A 21,348-nucleotide genomic window follows, 5' to 3' on the forward strand; every position below is an offset into this window, starting at 1 on the left:
AGAGAGTTGTAGAGAGTGGGTTACGTGAATGGGAAGGAGGAGGCCCTGAGAGTCTAACCATAATTCTTAATTAAAACTGGCAACTTTTGGTACAGGGCTTAATCTTCTTAAGCCTCATGTATACCAAGGAGGTGAGTTGAGCAGTTTGAGGTACAGTCTGGTAAATGTATCACATAATTTGTAAAGTCTAGTTAGTTCTATTGACTTTATAGCACACAATACAACAGTATTGATTTAAAAAAATATTGATTTACCAAATTCATAACCACACAGCATTGGTTTTAGTAATTTTTAAAAGATGTGATAGATAATTTGCCTTGCACAGAAATAATAGATTTTATACAATATAAGAAACTGCAGTATCAATCAATAAAAATTAATGATAAATTAAATTGAAGGTATGCTTTAATGTCAAGACTTCAAAAGATGATAAGTTCAAGCCAGGAAAGATAATAACTGGTAGCTAAAATTCAGTGTGACATAAAACAACAGATAATGCTGGAGATGGTGGCACATGGGAGGAGGCAGGCTAAATCTATAGGGGATGAGGCCACTCCGCCCAAGTGTATTTTATCATAATGTAATGAGGCTTCAAGATGCCAGATATTTGATTTTCCACAGTATTTCTTATTTTGAAAAACAAAACCAAAAAAGAAATCCTCCCTTTCCAACTGAGCAATTATACCTGGTATTTTAAAAAAGAGTCACTGTTGAGATTCTAAGAAAAGGCATATCCTTAAGCAGCAGATAATAGTTTTAGCTATTAAGGAATAGAATATTGAAGTTGTTAGTCATATCTATAAAATGAACACAAGAACCATACAATTCAAGTAGAAACAAAAAAAGTTAATTGGAAATAGTTTAGCAAATGCAATGACTATGTAAATAGTATACTTAGTTTTACATCTTTTATAATTTAACATTTGAAATAGGCCAGTTCATATTTTTATATAACTTTAACTGATTTACTTTAAGTATTTTTGTGTATTATATTTCATAGAAAAAATTATATACTATAATTACATCTCAGGATTTATACCCTATACTATCAAGGATCTCGTAATAATCTCAACATCTCTCACTCTTTCTATCCTAATCATTATAATGATATTCAAGGAAAATTTTTAATACTATGTAAGTACTTAATACAGGAAAGCCTAGAAGATTCAAAATACAATTTTGAGTTGTGGAGAAGGATAAACAATAGTTGCAAAAGAATAGTGCTTTTAAACTATCATTTCAATATTTCTAAAAATCATTTTTGAGTGAGTATAGCAAATATGTAAAAAAAAGTCATAATACTGCAAAATGCAGAATGTTATTAGAGTGGATCCATATGCTAGCAATCCATAGGGGACCCATACATTTCAAACCAAAATGGGAATGTATAATATACAAACTGAGAAAAATATGTACATCTGTTATGACACAAATTAGGTTTTTTTGTTTTTGTTTTGTTTTGTTTTTTTGTTCAATACCAAGTATTGAACCCAGGGCTGCTTAATCACTAAGCCACATTCCCAGCCCTTTTCATTTTTCCCTTTGAGACGAGGTCTTAAGTTGCTTAGGGCCTCACTAAGTTGCTCCTAATGTCTTTGAACTAGCCTACTGTGTTGTTAGGATTATAGATGTGCACTACCATGCCTCGCTACAAAACAGAATTTTTAAAAATCAAACTGTAACAGAACATTTGGAAGGTATGAGTACCATACATGCAATGCCACAGAAAATTATTAACTTTCCCATACAATAATGCACAAACTGTATCTTTTTCAGCAGAAAAAGATGAAAAAATATGGTGTTTCTGGGATACTTTGAAAATATTCTACCTTAATTTCTTCCTTCAGTAGTTAAAAAGAAATATATTCAGTTCTTTCCTTTCCCTTTACTTCAATGAATGTGTGCATCCAAGCGGGGAAAGGGATTGCTGTGGGAAAATCATGATGTGTTGTAGATAGTTTTCAAAAACTCTAATTTATATTTTATTCATATAATCAATAGAAACTGGAAGGAAGGAAAAAACCTAATAACTATCAGAAAGCGATTTTTGTATTTGCCTACATCTTTTCTCTATAGTTATGTAAAAGTTTTATGATATGCATCCACTGTTAAAAATAGAAGTACATACATTATCATTAGTGGCAGCAATTTTGTCCACAAACAAATATATGGTTTGTATTGATTTAGAGTAACATACTGAATTATCTAGGAACATAACCATGGTGTAAATAAAGGAATTTTTATGCTGTTTAGCATTGTATGTATGTCAATAATAAATTTAACATATTTGATTACTATATATTACCAGTGTCAGCATTGGTCTTTGATACATTTTAATGGTGCAAACTTCTGCCTTTTCACTGTGTTCTCTTGGGTACTTATACTTGAATATTTACATATTGAAAAACATGCTTCTCTGTTATTAATCAATTCCCTCTGATTCTCCTTCATGTTATAAACAGAATGTTACAATGTCTTAAATTTGTGTGTACAGATAGTTATATTTACTGAGTTTCATTGCAAAACTGTAAAGGAAATGTTACAAAATATTTATTGTAAAAAGGGAACATTTGATCAGATAGAATGAAAACCACTGTCCTAAGTATGAGTTAATATATAATTATTGCAAAATTCCTTGTTAGACAAACAGTAAAATCAGTATTCGTTCACTTAAAAAAATCTATTTAAGCTCCATGGATGGCAAACATGAAGGGAGGACTGCGATAGAATATTGAATTGAGTAATAATCTTCATTAGCTTATATTACAAAGAGCCCACACTTAATCTGCAAAATAGAATTGATTATATCTTTAAAGCTCTCTTTTTAGGTCTAAATATACCCTTCCCTGTGGGATATGTTTTTAATACTAACCAGTAACCTGTATACTGAATTTAAAAAAAAAAGGAAAATATCCCTTCAGGCTACATTACCCCTCATTTCCCATCACCATATGACAGTCAGAGTTTATTAATTCATTAAAGTCATATTTCTCTCTATTTACCCACCCCCTTTCCACTCTCACTGCTAGGAGCCACAACCGAATAATATGATGCATGGCACTTTTTGGTTGTAAGGTGATGCCAGCTAGCCATTGAGATGATACGATTATGTTAAGATTTACATTCATATGGAAATTGGACTCCTGCTGTTCACCTTGGCCTGCTACGGGACTCATGTTACGGGACTCCTGGAGAGTTTCCATTGGTTGGGGAAGGATAATAAGAGGGAATTCTGGGGGAGGTCCTGGGCTCTGGTTCCGGTAGACGCGGCACATGGGTGGACCGGTTTCCTTGCCGGGCGCATACAGAATATTGGCGGCATTTTCAAAAATAAAGTTTTATTTCTGCTTGAGTGGCTTGTGATTCTGTGCCCAGCTAGACTGCGGCAATTGGTGGCCCGTACGGGGAACGCCTGAAGCTTAGAGGTGAGTAAAATTGCTCGCCCCTGAGGGAAGGCGACACAATGGGTGACCATTTCAAAAAACAATGTGTTCTTGTTTTGATTTATTTTGTTTTTATTTCAAGCTCCCTAGCCTTAGAATTTTCTCAGGCGAACTGGTAAAAATGGTTGGCTCAAGGTTTGAAGTTATTCGGCCCTGAGAAAGAGAAAATTGATACAACCATTCTCTGCTCCGTTTTTGTTTCATTCTGCTTCGGCTTTGTTTTATCCTATCTTATTGGGTTACGTTACCTTTATAGTAGATTAGAATCTAGTAAAAAACAAACCAAAAAACTGTTAAGTAAATTGTTAGAAGTCCAAACTATGGTAGAAAAAACGCTAGGTCAAGCAAAAGAGAAGGTCTCTCAAGCTAGTCAGACAGAGGAAAATTTAAAGAAAGAAAGATTAGAGGAAAAACAGCCATCAAATGGAGAATTACAACAGGAGGCTGCTACTAACTCCGTTCTATCACCAGAGGGCATAATTCAACCAACAGCTCCTTCTACAGCTGAGCGGTCCTCAACTCCCGTAGTTGATGGACGGAATTCTGAGGCAGGACCCCAAAGATTAGCATGCCCTGTACTTGAGCAAGCAGGAGGGCAACGAATTCACCATGCTTTACATTTCAAAACAGTAAAGCAATTAAAGGAGGCTATAACAACCTAGGGTCCTCAAGCACCCTTTACCATAAGTATGGTCGAATCTGTTACCAACTTGGACATGACACCAGCAGATTGGGCTAACATGTGTCGATCTGTGCTAAATGGAGGACAATATTTGTTATGGAAGGTTGCCAATGAGGAATTTTGCATGGAGACAGCTAAGCGAAATGCAGAAGCCGGTTACCCTCAAGGAAATCTAGATATGTTATTAGGAAAGGGACCTTATGAGGGTCAAAGACAACAAATTGAATATGATCCTAACGTATACGCACAAATGCTGTAGATGCAGTTAGGGCATGGAAAACTTTACAGGGGCATGGAGACTTACAAGGTCAATTATCTAAGGTAATACAAGGAACTAATGAACCTTACGCTGAATTTGTAGATAGTCTTATCCAGACAGCCTCTAGGATGTTTGGAAATACAGAACAGGCAATGCCATTTATAAAACAACTGGCTTATGACCAAGCAAATCGTTGCTGCAGAGAGGTCATTAGACCATGGAGACATGAAGATTTAAACACATATATTAAATTATGTAGAGACATTAATGATCAAGGGCAAGTCTTAGCAGCAGTACAACAGGCTTTAGATGCCAGGCCAAAAACATGCTATAATTGTAATCAAACAGGACACTTTAAAAGGAGTTGCCCCATAGGAGGAGGGTTTAACAAAACTAGGTATCAAAGGAATAGAATACCGGGTATTTGCCCACGATGCCATAGAGGGAAACATTGGGCTAATGAATGCCGTTCTCAAACCACCATAGAGGGTATTCCGTTATCAAAAAACGGACAAGGACCAAGTGTTTACCCACGATATTGTGGAGAAAGGTATCAGGCTCCATTGCCAAAAATCAGACTAAAGGGCCCAATGCCCCGGGGCCCAAAACCATAAATATATGCGGCAATGGAAGAACCCAGCAGCACCATCAAGGTAGTGCCCAGGATGCATTATCCATTAAATCCCTCATCAGACAAACTAGAGGGAACACAGGGTTGGACATCTGCGCCTCTGCCAGAGCAGTACTAACTCCAGAGATGGGAGTTCAAATCATTCCCACAGAAGTAAAAGGACCTCTTCCCCAGGGAACAGTAGGCTTATTATTGGGACGCAGTTCTTCTACACTAAAAGGACTTATGATAAGTCCTGGGGTAATTGATCCCGATTATGAGGGTGAAATAAAAATTATAGCTAGTTCTCCAAGAGGTATATCAGTAATTTCACCAGGAGATAGAATAGCACAGTTATTAATAATACCCAGCCTACATGATAAATTTTCCAGTTGTAATGTAGAAAGAGGTTCCAAGGGATTAGGCTCCACAGGTGTAGATTGGGCTATGCTGTCTTTAAATTTAGATTCTCCCCCAATGCTAAAATTAAATATTCAAGGACATGACTTTAATGGGCTGCTGGACACAGGTGCTAACCTCAGCATCATATCTTGTCAAGAATGGCCAAAACATTGGCCATTACAACAAGCCACTCAAACGCTTCGAGGCCTAGGAGTGGCAACAAATCCCCATAGAAGTGCTATGGTATTAGATTGGAGGGATCCTGAAGGATGTGAAGGAACTATACAACCCTATGTATTGGATCATCTTCCCGTAAATTTATGGGGACAAGATGTCCTAGAACAATTAGGATTGACATTAACAAATAACATCAATCCTAACGCACCCACTACTAGGGCTAAACAAGGCTTTAGGAAAGAAAAAAGATTAAGAGAACAAGAACAAGGTATGACAGCACTAATTCAAATAGATCAAGAAATAAATAGACATGGACTGGGTTTTCAGAAAGGGCCACTGAGACAATCAAAATTACTTGGAAATCATAAAGACCAGTGTGGGTTCCTCAGTGGCCCCTGATTAAAGAAAAGATACAAGTAGCCCATGATCTGGTCAAACAACAATTAGCATAAGGACATATACAATCTTCCGTATCTCCCCATAGTACTCCCATTTTTGTCATTAAAAAGAAATCTGGTAAATGGAGATTATTACAAGATTTAAGAGCCATTAATAATGAGATGGTTATTATGGGACCTGCTCAATCAGGGATTGCCCAATTGTCTGCTTTACCAAAAACCTGGCATGTTTTAGCTATAGATATTAAAGATTGTTTCTTTTCAATTCCAATTCATCCCGAGGATAGTCCACATTTTGCATTTACTATCCCTGCACTGAATCATGAAGGTCCTGATCAGAGATATGAATGGAAAGTACTCCCTCAAGGGATGGCTAACAGCCCAACTATGTGTCAAATTTATGTTAATAAAGCAATCCAGCCACTTAGAAATCAAAATCCTGAACTACAAATATTTCACTATATGGATGATGTGTTATCGGCACATAAAGATAAAAACACATTGCTAGAATGTTATGCCACACTTACAAACTTATTAAAAAATTATAATCTAGAGATAGCAATAGATAAAGTACAATTAAATCTTCCAATTAATTATTTAGGAGTTCTATTATCCTCAACCATGGTCCGTCCACCAAAAATTCAAATACGAGTAGATCAACTCAAATCACTTAATGACTTTCAAAAGTTATTGGGAGACATAAATTGGATAAGGCCTTATCTAGGCATACCAACAGGAGAGTTGGGACCTTTATTTGATATTCTAAAAGGTCCATCAGATCCAAATTCACCCCGCATGTTAACGCCTGAAGCAAGAAAAGCATTAAAAATCATTGAGACATATATGGAAATATGCATTTGGATAGAATTGATATAAGTTTGCCTTTATTATTTATTATATACCAACAAAAAATATTCCTACAGGAGTATTTTGGCAAGAAGGTCCATTATTGTGGATACATTTATCTTATTCTCCTAACACTATTCTTACTAGATATCCTGAGGCTGTAGGACAATTAATACTCAAAGGAATAAAAGCAGCAAAGGGAGTGTTTGGGATTTCTCCCAATAAAATTATTACTCCATACACTATGGATCAAATTGATGAGTTAGCTAATGAGTTAAATACTTGGGCAATAATCATATGTAAAACTAGTGTTTCATTTGATAATCACTTAGCATCTAATCCTTTGTTGTCTTTTTGGTCTAAGCATCCTGTAGTTTTTCCAAAAATGACAAGAAAAACCCCTATCATAAATGCTCCAAATATATTCACTGATGGGTCAAACAATGGTACAGCAGCAGTAGTTACTCCTGATCAAACATTTACATTTTTAGTACCCAAACAATCAACTCAAAAGGTAGAGCTTAATGCAGTATTACAAGCTTTTATGATGTTTAAAGATTCTGTATTTAATTTATTTTCTGGTTGTCAGTATGTAGTTAATGCTATAGTATCCCTTGAAGATGCTGGTAGGATTTCACCTTCTTCTACTGTTTTCTCTTTGTTTTCAACTATACAAAGTCTAATCTGGAACAGAAAAGATCCATTCTTTATAGGACATATCAGGGCACATACAGGATTGCCTGGAGCCCTTAGTATGGGCAATGAACTAGCAGATAAATCTACACATGACATACATATTTTCTCCACAATAGAAGAAGGTATAAATTTTCATAAAAGGTTCCATGTCAATGCTAATACTTTACAAAAGCGTTATTTTAAAACTAAAGAACAAGCCAGACATATAATAAAACAATGTCAAAATTGTGTGACATTTTTACCACAAGTTAATCTTAGAATCAATCCTAGAGGACTGATACCTAACCATATTTGGCAGATGGACATCACACACTTGCCAGAATTTGGAAAATTAAAATATTTACATGTTACAGTTGATACTTCTTCTGGATTTTTGATGGGCTCCCTTCATGCCGGAGAAAAAAACTAAAGATGTTATAGCTCATTGCTTACAAAATTTTGCCACTGTGGGCGTTCCAAAACAGTTAAAAATGGACAATGGTCCTAGTTATACTTCTACCTCTTTTAAACAATTTTGCTCATCATTTGGCATTACTCACATAACAGGAATTCCATACAATCCACAAGGACAAGGCATAGTTGAAAGAGCTCATCAAACTATTAAAATGTACTTATTAAAACAAAAGGAGGGAATTGGAAAGGGGTATATATCCCCCAAAGATAAACTTAAAATAACCCTTTTTACTCTAAACTTTTAAAATTTGGATTCATCAGGGCTTAGTGCTGCAGAAAGACATTTGTACCCAAAAAATGCACATAAGCCTAAGGTACTTTGGAAGGATATTCTAACAGGACAATGGAAAGGTCCAAACCCAGTGATAGTCTGGAGTCGGGGCTCTATCTGTGTTTTTCCACAGGAGGAACAGCAGCCGATTTGGATTCCAGAGAGATTAACCAATACAATTTCTCCAGAAAAAGAAGATGATTTGACTCAAATCCATAACAGTTGATATCCAGAACTCCAGCTTGGCTATTCTTACATCTGCGACAGTGATCAACCAGGATGCTTTTTTCAATATCTATTTTATTATTGCTTTTTCCCACATCATAAAGTTCCATTTTATTTTTGAGCTCATACAGACATAAATTAATGTTTTTCTGATCAGTTTTATTTTTTGACTATGGAGTTTTTAAACATTGCAATGGAGATTTCACCTAGGTAAATCTACAAGGCCTTTACTATTGTCTTATATGTTGTATGTTACGTGTACACGTTTCTGTTTTGTGTTGTATGTCTGTATGTGCGTATGTCCATATATCATATATGAGGAGCGCTCATAAAAATATGGATCCCAAATTTTTTTATTATTCACGTGATTTTAATGGTTTAATTTAATTTGGGTAAACAGCTGTTGAAGACTGTTTTAATATGTGTACAAATAAGCAGGTTGACAGATCTGTTTGTTTACTTTCACCTTTCCTTTTCATTATATTTAATAATTCTGTTCAGGATAATGTAAATTGTTCTAAAAATTGTTTTCTTAATACCTGTTGAAATGTTACATTTTTTTCTTTTCTTAACATCATTGTCAATCCCTATTTTCATCCCAGTGCCGGTGAAGACAAAGATGAAATCAAACTACAACTTCTTCAATAATTATCACAACAAACTGTATAAACTGATGCATCAATGAATAATAACTCAACAAGTAATGCTCAATCACTGAGTCGATTTATTTTGGGAGGAAATGGACATATTGATAGATTCCTCCACTTTGAACTGCTTACAAAACTTGCCTGGACTATGTATCACTTGTATGCATTGTGCTCTATTTGTTGATACAGCAAACTATGGCAGTGTTGGCATATCTTTGCTGATGTGTCACCAGTGATGCAATTTTTCCTAAGAGCCGTCTATTGACTTGATGTCATGGCATTTCTGTATCCTCCTCCCTTCTACTAGTGATGGTCTAATTTTGGGGGCCAACTGAGGTGGGGCAAAGAACCTCACCCCCCACCGGCACCAAGGCCAAGTTTGGGGGCCAACAGAGGTGAGGCAAAGAACCTCACCCCCCCACTGGTGCATAGGCCTATCCACAGGTATGTCTATATACTGGACCGGTAGTCAGTGATGGGTATGATTCAGTTGCAGTGGTATCAACCTAAGACAGGAGGCTGACGCCTAGAGGTCAGTTTTCCGATGACGGGTAAGAACCATATGTTGAATTGGACATACCTAACAGTCACGGTCCCTAACCACATTGCCTGTTGCTTAATTAAACAGAAGGGGGCAGATGCTAGGAGCCACAACCAAATAATATGATGCATGGCACTTTTTGGTTGTAAGGTGACGCCAGCTAGCCATTGAGATGATACGATTATGTTAAGATTTACATTCATATGGAAATTGGACTCCTGCTGTTCACCTTGGCCTGCTAGGGACTCCTGGAGAGTTCCCATTGGTTGGGGAAGGATAATAAGAGGGAATTCCAGGGGAGGTCCTGGGCTCCGGTTCGTGGCACATGGGTGGACCGGTTTGCTTGCCGGGCGCATACAGAATATTGGCGGCATTTTCAAAAATACAGTTTTGTTTCTGCTTGAGTGGCTCGTGATTCTGTGCCCAGCTAGACTGTGGCACTCACTAGTTCCTATGGGTTTCTAATCCTTGTCAATAATTCCTAAAAACATCAGACTGCACAACAATTTTTTTTCCAAATATTAGGAAAGCTATATGTCTCACTGATCAAACACAATACAAGTATCTAAGGAGCAACTTGGTCTTAAAAATATATGTATATTTCTGCTTTTAGATGTGGGGATATTTGTACTAATTGGAAAAAATAAAAAATTAAATAGCTTCTGAACAGTTCAAAGGGCAATAACAGTTCAATGGGCAACAGATACAGTGGGAAATAACACTGAAAGGAGGAAATTTAGAGAAACATGAATCTAGGGCTTTAAAGAATCATTTTCATGGACATCAATATCATCAAATATATAACCAAGCAGTGTTGGAGATTGTGACAGTGAGCTAGCACTTTTTCAGATATGTAAGTTACTTATATTTCCTTTTTTAAGATATTTCAAGTTATGAACTTCAATTTTTATCAAATATTTTTCCAATTAAAAATAGAAGACAGCCAGGCATGGTGGCACTTGCTTGTAATCCCAGTGGCCCGAGAGGCTGAGGAAGGAGGATCACAAATTCAAAACCAGTTTCAGAAAAAGCAACTCAGTGAGACCCTGTCTCTAAATAAAATACAAACTAGGCATGTGGATGTGACTCAGTGGTCAAGTGCCCCCCTGAGTTCAATCTCTGGTACCAAAATAATTATTGTTTAATAATAATAATAATAATAGAGAAAGTAATATAAAATTTAGAAATTATATGGATGCATAAAGCAGAAATATCTTCATGACAGAAAGTGCTATTTCCCCCTACTGTACAGTTTTTCCTTTGTATGTAGAAACCAAATGTCAATAGATGAGGTAGCTGGAAAGGGCAAGAATTACCAATTTATGTTGACAGAAGCTTGATGGTTCTAGTGCTATCTAGAGAGGATCTAGTAAGAATTAACCTTGTAAGCAGAGAGGAGAAGGAAATAGACATTGTTTACTTGCAACCAGAAATCTAATCAGGAGTCCAGAAATCTGGACACTAGCAAAACTAAAAACAGTGAACCAGATCCTAAACAACAGGAGATGACACTTTTTCTAGAGCCTTTATCAGAGGCCTCCCTTTAAGATATCTCAGCCACAACAAAGCCAGACCTGTAGCCAGGATCAGATTAAGTGCTGTGTTGCCTTCCCACCCAAAACATGTTGTTTAAGATGATGTCAAGGGAACAACTATTACAATCGAGAGGGAGATGTGAACAACAAAATTTTGGTGGCAACAAAATTCAGATTTCAAGAAAGTTCTTAGAAAACAAATTTGGGCACAGTACTGACACAGAAAGGATTAGAAAAATTCCATTCCAACTTCATCTTCAGTGGTGGCTCTAGAGAGTAGTGAACAAACAAAGCAGAGTAGGAGATAATAAACACATTTATGACACAGCTTTAGGGGACTCCTGATTCATGTGCCATAGTACATGCTATGGACCAATGATGCCTGTGGGCCTCCCATTCTTCACTTCTCCAAAAACCAATATTTAATTACTATGATCTTGCTCTACTATTCTATATCCATACGGGGTGGTGATAGTGGGGAACCGCTAGCAACTATACTGATTATATATATTGTCAGATCATTAGGAGCCCCATCTAGATCTGATGGGATTATCTATATATCATGGACATTGAGCCAGACACAGCTTTTGATGATGATTGAAGTATTTTTATAGAGAAGAGATAAATGTTTATAATATAAGTATTTTTTTCAGTTGTGCATCGACTCTTATGGGGGTCAAAGATTGGAATTGTGGCTTAAATTACTATCTTCTCGTTTCCATTCTTTCTTCCTTTTAGGAGAAAGGGTTTTTATTTCACCTCACCCCACCACAATTCAGCTGGATGTATAGCCTCTGTTGTAGAAATTGTGCTTCTCAGTTTCCCTTTTAGATAGAAGTGGTCACATGACTAGGAGATGCCTGGTGGACTACATCCGAAAGTGTGTAACTTCTGAATTAATTTTTGCAAACAAAATCACTTTCCCTAAACTCTTTCCTTTTTTTTCTGGGAATACCACGTATGTAGTGAAAGGCAGCAAAAAAAAAAAAAAATGATAACTCATTGTCATACATCAAATCTGTCCATTTTGCATGGCTTAAAATTTCCCTCTTTTGTTGAAGAAAGCATTATCTAGCCAAAAGTATATTTGTTTCATCTTGCATTCCCTTCCTATCTTTTAAAGTTCTATTGGTTTTTATTTCAACCACTTTCCTCTGCTGCCAGTTGACAACACATAACACACGAGATCAAAAGGTGTCACCATGGGGTGTGCCAGGCCATGTACAGGATTTATGATCTCTCTGAGCCTAACTCGCCTTATCTCTGAAATATAATTAACAATGGCACCTACTTTATAAGGTCTTTTTTAAAAACGTATGTAGACGATAAGTGTAAAATGCTAACCAGAATTTTAAATAGTATATATCATCACAATCATGCATTACTTAAAAAATAGAAAAGACAGATTTCAATAAATTCTTGGAATAATGCCAATCATTATTCTATTAACCCTAACTGATGAAGCAGAAATACCATATATATTATGATCTTTCATAAAGAAGAAAAATAGGGCTCAGAATACTAATTTGCATGCATCAAGGTTAAGTTATAGGAACAAATTTTAAATTCATATTTTTGGGACTTTTCATAGTGCCCATGTCATTACCGCTACCCTAAAAATTTTGTTAAAGCAAATAATTCCCAGGTGTAATGAAAAATTTTCAAAAATATCCTTTTTTTCTAAGTGATAAAAAAGGTACTTTAGATAAACTATTGACATTTATTCATTGTTAATTATATGTGTACCAGGGAGTAGGTGGATTACTTGACTTGTATTTTTCCACTTTGTTCACAGGATCACTTACAAAAGATGTACCTTTAGTTTTAAGTTAAAGCAATAGGATTAAAGAAGCCCTAGCACTATCTCATACCATTTAAATCAGAATCTCTCAAACTATTACTTTAAAAAAGTCTTCCAAACAGATATTAATATGTAGCCAAGTATGAAAGACATTACTTGAAGTTGTTCACTCTACATTTTCAGAAAAAAAATAATGATGCAATGGAAGGCTAGTATATATAAAACAGAAAAAAATAGAATAGCAATATCTCTTGATTTTCCTATTATTATTTTAAAACCTTAGGGTTAGAATTTTTTATTTCAATATCATATGCTAACAAGTAAGCATTTTAACATTTGTGAACACGTCTTCTGAAGGAAAAACATTTTGCTGACACATTGCTAAAATTAGCTACATTATAATAAATTTGAAGTTTCAGGCTATTAAGGTAAAATATAAAACACAATAGAGTTGTTATATTTGGGGAACAATATGTATGTGATTTACTGCCTGAATTAAAATTAGTTCCTTTCTCCCATGGAAGCATTTAAGAAAAAAATAATCAAGCACCACTTCATTGTTCAATTTCCTAACAATTCAAAGGAAAAAAATCTCATGTGATCAATTCTCTTAAAAGTATTGCTTTCAAAAAACTCACACAGATATCTTTTTCTTGAAAATTTTCCAAAGTGTACACCCCCAATTAAATCTATTTAAATGTACCAAAACATGTTAATACATTATTCTATAGTGGAGCAAAATATCTGTGTTTTAAATAATCTATAGCAAAGTATAGTTCTACATGTATACTTAAGGATAAATGAAGAAAGCATTTGAAATTTGTGTTCCTATTGTGTACAAATCCGCAACTGCCAATCAACTTAGGTTTACAAAGTTATTTCCAGTAAGCTGAATTCTTAAAGCCACCAAGTTACATTTAAAAGTAAAGGATCTCTCCCCAAATTATAGTTTCATACATTAAAGTGAGGAAATTCATTTACAACAAGTAAACGATAAAAAAGAAAATCCTTTCTATTTTGTAGGATGAATACATTTAGTTGCTACTAACTTCACAGACACAGTTTTTAAATTGCAATGAGAGCTGGAAGAAATTCAAAGAATCTCATTCAGGATTAAAACTTACCAGCTTTTCTCTCAACAAAAGAAACAATAAGAGAGATAAACAGGGAGCCTACATCCTGGGAACAAATCTTTACCCCACACACTTCAGATAGAGCCCTAATATCCAGAGTATACAAAGAACTCAAAAAATTAGATAATAAGATAACAAATAACCCAATCAACAAATGGGCCAAGGACCTGAACAGACACTTCTCAGAGGAGGACATACAATCAATCAACAAGTACATGAAAAAATGCTCAACATCGCTAGCAGTCAGAGAAATGCAAATCAAAACCACCCTAAGATACCATCTCACTCCAGTAAGATTGGCAGCCATTAAGAAATCCAACAACAACAAGTGCTGGCGAGGATGCGGGGAAATGGGTACACTTGTTCATTGTTGGTGGGACTGCAAAATGGTGCAGCCAATTTGGAAAGCAGTATGGAGATTTCTTGGAAAGTTGGGAATGGAACCACCATTTGACCCAGCTATTCCCCTCCTCGGTCTATTCCCTAAAGACCTAAAAAGAGCATGCTACAGGGACACTGCTATATCGATGTTCATAGCAGCAGAATTCACGATAGCAAGATTGTGGAACCAACCTAGAAGCCCTTCAATAGATGAATGGATTAAAAAATGTGGCATTTATACACAATGGAGTATTACTCTGCAATAAGAAATGACAAAATCATAGAATTTGGAGGGAAATGGATGGCATTAGAGCAGATTATGCTAAGTGAAGCTAGCCAATCCCTAAAAAACAAATGTCAAATGTCTTCTTTGATATAAGGGGAGTAACCAAGGACAGGGTAGAGACGAAGAGCTGGAGAAGAAGAATAACATTAAACAGGGATGATAGGCGGGAGGGAAAGTGAGAGTTAAGGGAAATTGCATGGAACTGGAAGGTGAGCCTCAGGGTTATACACAATTACATATAAGAGGAAAGGAGGAGTAGGAGAAAAATTATATAAGTGGAAGAAACGATTTATAGTAGAGGGGATGGAGAGAGAGAAGGGGAGGGGAGGGGAGGGGAGGGGTGAGGGGACAGTGGAGAATGGGATAGACAGCAGAATACATCAGTCACTAGAAAGGCAATTTGTAAATCAATGGAAATGTAACTGATGTGACACAGCAATCTGTATACGGGGTAAAAATGGGAGTTCATAACCCACTTGAATCAATCTGTGAAATATGGTATAATAAGAACTATGTAATGTTTTGAACAACCAACAATAAAATAATTAAAAAAAAAAAAACTTACCAGCAAATTTGATATGGAATTTACTTTCTGGCTTTAATATCTGGACATACAAAGGACAATTTGGAGCAAAATCTTTTACAGCCCATGCTCTCAAAATAGTCTGATGATCCTAAAATGACAAAAAGTCAAAATATTATGAGAATAATTTTAAAAATAATTTGAAAGCTTCAAATATATAAAGTAAAAATATTAAAGTAATCGGTGTGTTAAGTGATCAACTCCATAGTTCAAAACGTGTACAAACATGACAATTTACATTGAGGACACAATAAAAAAGGGTAACAGTAAACTGTAAAAGTAATAGTAAACTGTAAGAGTAAACAGTAACTGAAGAAGAGGGTAACAGTACTTATTTCAATCAGCACTAATTATAGCAATTAGTTCAAATTTAATAGGTAGACAAATGCAAAAAAAAAAAAAAAAAAGTTTTCTAAAAAACTCCTGTGAGTCAGAAACCTCCAGAATTGCAGCACAACTAACACAGCATTTGACCTAATAGCAATCTCTATGGAAGAAAAAATATTGACTGATATTATTAACATATTTAGAAGGAATGGTAAAAGGAAAACAATTACAGTGGCCATTTATCTAAAGGACACACTATTTCACATTTTTATGTAACAGTAGAGGTTAATGGATTTAACTGTGTGTGTGAATAAAGAAGAAAAACTTGTATATATAATAAAATAGAAAATGTCTGAATGATAAAACTTAAAAAAACCCAATTCATGCTTAAAATGAAATCTTACAATACTCACACCCTAAATAATTATATAATGAATTAAATAAATCAAGATAGATTTTTAGAGAACTATGCCTCACAGTTATAGTTAATACATGTTTTAAAAGAAGCACAAAGATGCTTTATATAGTAGCCAATAGTCACATGCAGATGTTAAATTTTATTTAACTAAAATAAAGAATTCTATTCTACCCATACATCACATGTTCAAAGTAACATCTGTCTAGTAGCTGCCATATTGGACAGTGGAGATATAGAGCAATTCCATCATCATAGAAAGTTCTATTTAACATATTGCTGGGAAAGAAAGGAATATCAAAGCACAGGTAGATATGAGGGATTGTTTATCTAAATGCAGAAAGAAACAGTTCTTATAAAAGTTGGTACTTGCTTTAGACTGAATATTGGTGTCTCCCCCTGCTCCCCAAATTTATATGATGAAATCCCAACTCCTACTGTGATGGTATTAGAAGATGTGGCCTTTGCAGATCATTAAGTCATGAGCATCTTACCCTCATGGGATTGATATTCTTATGAAATAGACCACATCAAAGTCCCAAGCTTCTTCAACCATAGGAGGATGCAATATGAAGACAATGTCTGTAAACTAGGAAGCCAGTTCTTACCTGACTCCCCTAGTACCTTGATTCAGGCTTTCTAGTCTAGACAATTGTGAGAAATAAGTTTTTGTTGTTTATAACCCACTCCTTCTATTGTATTTTTTAGCAGCAGCCCAAACTAAGATTGTAACTGCAAATTATTTAAATATTTATGAATAGAAGTCCAGAATAGCTCCAGTGGACGATGTGCATACTCAGGAAAAAATTAGTACATGGTGATGACTCTAATAATGCTACGGATTCACCAAATGGTATCTGTTGATTATGTAACACATTTAAAATCTGATGTTAGAGATTAGAGGTCATTCAGGAGTGCTTGGTGGTTGTTATTTCTTTCAGTAAAAGTAAAAAACTTGAATGGTAAGGAAGAAATTGAAAGAAAACCACTATTTAAGTAAATATATATATATATATATATATATATATATATATATATATATATATATTAAATATATTATATATTATATTATATATATATTAAATTTTGTTTAGTGTTATGTTAAAGACAATGGGCAATTTTAGCATTTTAATCCTGCTTTTGACACTTAATACCTGACTGGACAAGGTAGAGTTGCTAATTGAAAAATATATTTTTCTACCTTATAGGATTTCTATCTTATAGAAATATATACATCACATAGAAAGCTCTTATCAAAAACTGGAAGTGAGCTAATGTTGGATAAACATAAGCTGTTTTTTATATGTGAATCATATTAATAATAGGAGTAGTATCACTAAGGATAAAAGTTAAAGAACATGGATGGATTTCTTAGCAAGAAGATATTAAAATGAGATTTGCCTCCTGACATCACAGACACATGAAACATTAATAATGAAGAAGGGAATACCAGATGCTAGGAGATCTACCAATAAGGAAAAGTAAGCTCCTCGTAAATTGTACTTCTTGCAGATAACAACTATAAGCTCTGGATTAAAATCTATAAAATCATCATACAAGGGATAAAAATGAAATAAAATAGGCAGTTACTGGGGGAAACTAAGACTGGGAGGAAGAAACTTATATGTTGTATTTCTCCCCAGTTTTGTTGCTTTGACCTGAGAGCAGCTGTGATTATCACAGCAACACAGGGTGACGAAAACTTCATAGCAAGCCTACAAGAAGAAATAGGGAACAGAGCCAGGCATATGAAGGGATGCAGACTTGTAAAAGGGAAAGATAGAGAAGAGAAACCAAATATATTATGTATACATTTATACACCTTTGGCTAACCCACAAGTCATTCATGCCCATGGGTTATAATTGTAATCTGAACTGATATTTGAGCTACTTTCAACTTCCAGGGTGATGAATTTTGCATTTTGAGATAAACCAAATGAAATTCCCTCTTAAAAAGAACAAAAACACTTTTTGGAGGAAAACAAAAGGATTCATGGCTCCACAACATGATGCAATACCTGCAATACCCACAAGCAATGCCAAATTGCTTAACATAGGGAGTGCCATGAAAATGTGACCCATTTTCATAGGAAAAAAATATAATGATAACTAATAGATGTTAGCCTTTACTGTCTGGATGCTAGAATTATCACACTAGAAACAAAAGCCACTAGTACAACTATGATCAACATAGTAATGCAATATATACCTGTTACAAATAAAAGGAAAGCAAAACCAGAGTAATAGAAAGGATTTTGAAACTCAAATAAAAGAACCCAATGTTTGTGAAAAATATTCACTGGACAGACTTTGAAGAAGAAAGGAAGGCAGAAGAAAGAGTCTGCAAACCTGATCATAGATCAACTTCTCTTATTCAATTCATAAAACAAAGAGAAAAGGGAAGAACAAAGCAACAGAGTTCAGTCTCTTATGAAACAATGTAAGAAAGCTCTTACATATATAGGTGGATGCCCAGGAAGAAAACAAAATTGAAAAAAAAGCAGACAATGATTTGGAGAATAGCTAAAAATATTTCAAATTTATAACACACACACATTCTCTCTCTCTCTCTCTCTCTCTCTCTCTCTCTCACACACACACACACACACACACACACACATACCATTCATTGAAGGAGCTCAGCAAACTCCAAGAATTCTTGACAGAACAAAAGAAAGAGAGCCATAAGATCAAGGATTCACATCAGAAATTATTAACCCAAGGAACAATGGTATAATTGTCCTAAAGTTCAGAATGAAAAAAAACAGCCAGCATTTTATATCTAGAGAAAATATTCAGAGAAGGTGAAATAAAGTATTTATTTAAAATAAAGAAATCTATTATTTTTAGATATACATGGCAGTAGAATGTATTTTAGCAAATTGTTCATACATGGAGTATACCTTATTCTAATTAGGATCCTGTTATTGTGGTTTTACATGATGTGAAGTTACCCTGGACATGTATTCAAATACAAGGTACATCTAAAAGGAACAAATAAAATAAGAAATTTTAAAATAAATAATAAATAAAATAAAATAAAGAAATATAAGCAAATGTACTGTCTTTGACATCATACCACAAGAAAAGCAAAAGAAAATTTGTTAGACTTCAGAAAAAAGGATAATGGGGAATGTTAGAAATTCAGAAATCAAAGAAAAGTATCAAAAGTGGTTAATGTTTGAGTGACTATAAAATAATGTTTTCCTCTAAATTAAAATACATGTCTATATAATGAAAAAATATGTTTTCTGGAGTTTTATAATCTATGTAAAGTATTATTACACTTAACAACTGTAACAAAGAAATCGAATTAAAAAGTAGAAAGGGGGAACCAGAGAGAAAAAAATAAGAGGGAATCACAAAAAAATCATTTTTGGTGGATCTAAATCTCCACAGGAAAATGACTTTAAATGTTTTAATATTTCAAACACACATATTAAAATGCAAAGATTATAAGAATGATCAAAGTATTTTTCCAGATTTTCAAATTTAATTAGTATATAAAATTATACAGAATAATGGGCTTCATTGTGGCATATTTGTGCATGCATATAACATTTTTGATCATTTCTACCCCTAATACACTCCTTCCTACCACTCCCAGATCCCCTTCCTCTTCCTATTCTCTAATAGTCTCCCTTCTACCTTCATGGTATCTTCCCCCCTGCCCCAAGATTTCACATGAGAGAAAAGTAAGCTCCAAATATGAACTACTTAGAAGAGCTATATTTTAAATTTAAAGTTACTGAAACGTAAAATTAAGTGGATCATAATACAAAAACAATTAAGTTTCAAAGTGTACACAAGCATTTGCTAGGAAATAGATGGAACTGGAGAACACCATGCTAACTTAATAAGTCACACTCAGAGAGTTAAGGGGCAAATGTGTTCTCTCACATGCAGAAGTAAGGGAGAAAAACAGAATATAAAAGGGATATCATAAAAAAAAGTATGGAGACTGGAAGAGTAAGGAAGGGGGTTGAAGGAGGAAGAAGGGGAGGGGGGAAAAGGAAGTATTAGGGACTAAAGTAGAGCAATTATATTATGTGTATTTGTGATTACATCAAAATGAGTCCCAATATTATGTACAACTATAGTTCTGTCTGATAGAAAATAAAATTAGTTAATTCCATGGATCTTAATTCATTATCTGCTAATTTCAGCATGTACTTTACATTTCTGCTAATTTCATTCTCAGTCTCCATGAGAGTTTAAACTGTTTTAAGTATCAAAGATTGAGTTATGCTGATGTTAGAACCTCTCATTTCAAGAGTTACCAAGTTCTGGCATAATATTATATTTATTTTAAAATACTAAATATATACTACACACACACACATATATATATATATATATATATATATATATACATAAACAAATATAAGAAAGGTATAAGTTAACTAGCTATTAATATTGATTTCTCATAAATCTAACAAGAAACAATATTAGGAAAAGATGCAATTTTTTCTTATTTTTATGGGTTATTTTAATTTTGTTTTGTTTTGTTTTGTTATAGGTGGATATAATAGCTTTATTTCATTTTTATGTGGTACTGAAGATCGACCCAAGTGCCTCACACAAGCCAGGCAAGCACTCTACCACTGAGCCACAGCCCCAGCCCAAGATGCAATTGTTAATGAAAAGCAATATCAATTTTTGTCTTATTTTTCTTAGTAAACTAAGTCAAGGAAACAAATACACTTTAGATTCTGCTATCCAAATTTGCCTTATTTATAGGCCACAGAGTATTACCAATTATTTAATTTATTCCTTCAAAAAAACAGTTAGCCAACACTATCCTGAAGAAGTCAAAAGAGTTCATGAATTTGACTAAATTTATGAGATGAAAAGAAGATAATTAACAATAACTTGTCCTTTTACTGTCATATAACTCCTTTTTACCCTGTTTCCTCTGTAACTCTCACTCAACTCTACCATCTACCTCTCCTCCATCTAAGCCATTAATGTTGATGAGGGTCAGACTGGAAATATTATACATCATCTAGCCCTGCATGCTAAAGCTTATAATGATCTGCTTTCATTTTTTTATAAATGATAGGAAGTAATTAATTATGAATACTGCCATCATCTAATTGCAATGGAAAATAATCTTGAATCTTTGTGTGTTTTTTAAATGACTTCTTAAATTATGGCAAGACTTCTGTTAGCAAAACACCGAAAGTTACTTTTATATTACTTTTAAGTTAGAATTTGGAGCAAATACATCCACAAAT

At 34.5% G+C, this 21,348-nt stretch overlaps 1 protein-coding gene and 1 long non-coding RNA gene across 2 annotated transcripts in view; both read right to left on the minus strand.

Moving 5' to 3' along the window:
* Window positions 1-15,462, minus strand: part of LOC308651821 — a 41,413-nt gene extending 25,951 nt beyond the window's left edge. The window contains exon 1 of the long non-coding RNA XR_014022669.1: window positions 15,352-15,462. This is a non-coding gene — a long non-coding RNA (uncharacterized lncRNA). The remainder of the gene's footprint in view (window positions 1-15,351) is intronic.
* LOC308651820 (complement factor H-like) overlaps window positions 1-21,348 on the minus strand; it is a 224,239-nt gene that overhangs the window by 141,864 nt on the left and 61,027 nt on the right. The gene's annotated exons all lie outside the window — the stretch shown is intronic.

Source organism: Spermophilus citellus (assembly GCF_964194105.1).
Source record: "Spermophilus citellus genome assembly, chromosome: 6".
Taxonomy (NCBI): Eukaryota; Metazoa; Chordata; class Mammalia; order Rodentia; family Sciuridae; genus Spermophilus; species Spermophilus citellus.